This window comes from Dioscorea cayenensis, chromosome 19 (genome assembly GCF_009730915.1).
Source record: "Dioscorea cayenensis subsp. rotundata cultivar TDr96_F1 chromosome 19, TDr96_F1_v2_PseudoChromosome.rev07_lg8_w22 25.fasta, whole genome shotgun sequence".
Lineage (NCBI taxonomy): Eukaryota > Viridiplantae > Streptophyta > Magnoliopsida > Dioscoreales > Dioscoreaceae > Dioscorea > Dioscorea cayenensis.
Genome location: NC_052489.1, coordinates 10,190,936 through 10,191,926, shown reverse-complemented (window position 1 = coordinate 10,191,926; position 991 = coordinate 10,190,936). Strand labels below are relative to the sequence as shown.

General features: G+C 43.4%; 1 non-coding gene across 1 annotated transcript; it reads right to left on the bottom strand.

The window, feature by feature from the left end:
- Positions 1-496: 496 nt before the first annotated feature.
- On the bottom strand, positions 497-603 carry LOC120250730. Its single transcript, XR_005533070.1, has one exon. It is a non-coding gene; the product is annotated as a small nucleolar RNA R71 (small nucleolar RNA).
- Positions 604-991: the final 388 nt, after the last annotated feature.

The following is a 991-nucleotide window of genomic DNA, read 5'->3' as shown; positions in this document are numbered from 1 at the left end:
GATTGAAGGAGATCTAGAGCTCGAACGTACACTTAGAAGAAAAGGGAAAGAACCTGTGCAAGAACAGTCTAATCTAGCTGATTTTGAAGTTGAAGGGTCAGATAATATGGCAAAACAAAATGAGCAACAAAGGATGTTATCCGATTATTTCAGACCTTCAGTATTAGGGACACAATCGAGTATTGTGCATCCTCCCATTATAGCTCAGAACTTCGAGCTGAAGCTAGCATTCATCCACATGTTGCAGCAATTCGCACAGTTCAATGGTTTGGCCGATGAGGATCCAAAAAGTCATATAGAGAACTTTCTCGAGGTGTGTGATATGCTCAAGATAAATGGGGTGACGGATGATGCCATCAACTTGAGAGTCTTCCCATTTTCCTTAAAGGGAAGAGCGAAGCAGTGGCTACACTCATTACCTAGAGCATCAATTACCACATGGGAGGAGATGGTAGAAGCTTTTCATGCCTGTTATTTTTCTCCCGGAAAATCCACAAAACTTAGGAATGAGATCTCGTCCTTTGTACAGTTGGAATTGGACTCTCTATTTGAGACATGGGAAAGTTTAAAGGAGCTCCTGAGAAAGTGCCCGTAACACAGATTCCTGGAGTGGATGATTGTTCAGACCTTTTACGACGGGTTGAATCCGAACTCAAGGTAACTCTTGGATACGGCAGCAGGAGGTACCTTAGGTAGCAAGACCCCCGGTGAGGCCCGTGAACTAATTGATGAAATGGGGTTAAATAGCTACCAATGGAATGCTATGGAGAAGAAGAAGGTGGCCCGGCTTCATGAGATAGATGAAGTAACTTCATTGGCGGCTCAAGTGGAATCATTGAGTAATAAGTTAGAAGTTCTAACTTCGAATAGAGTGACGGCTGTGACTATTTGCACCAGGTGTGGTGGATAACATGCTCCCTCTAATTGCCTAATTCCATTGGTGATGCATCTTCGGTTGAGAATGTTGATTTTGTGGGTAATGCGATGAGGA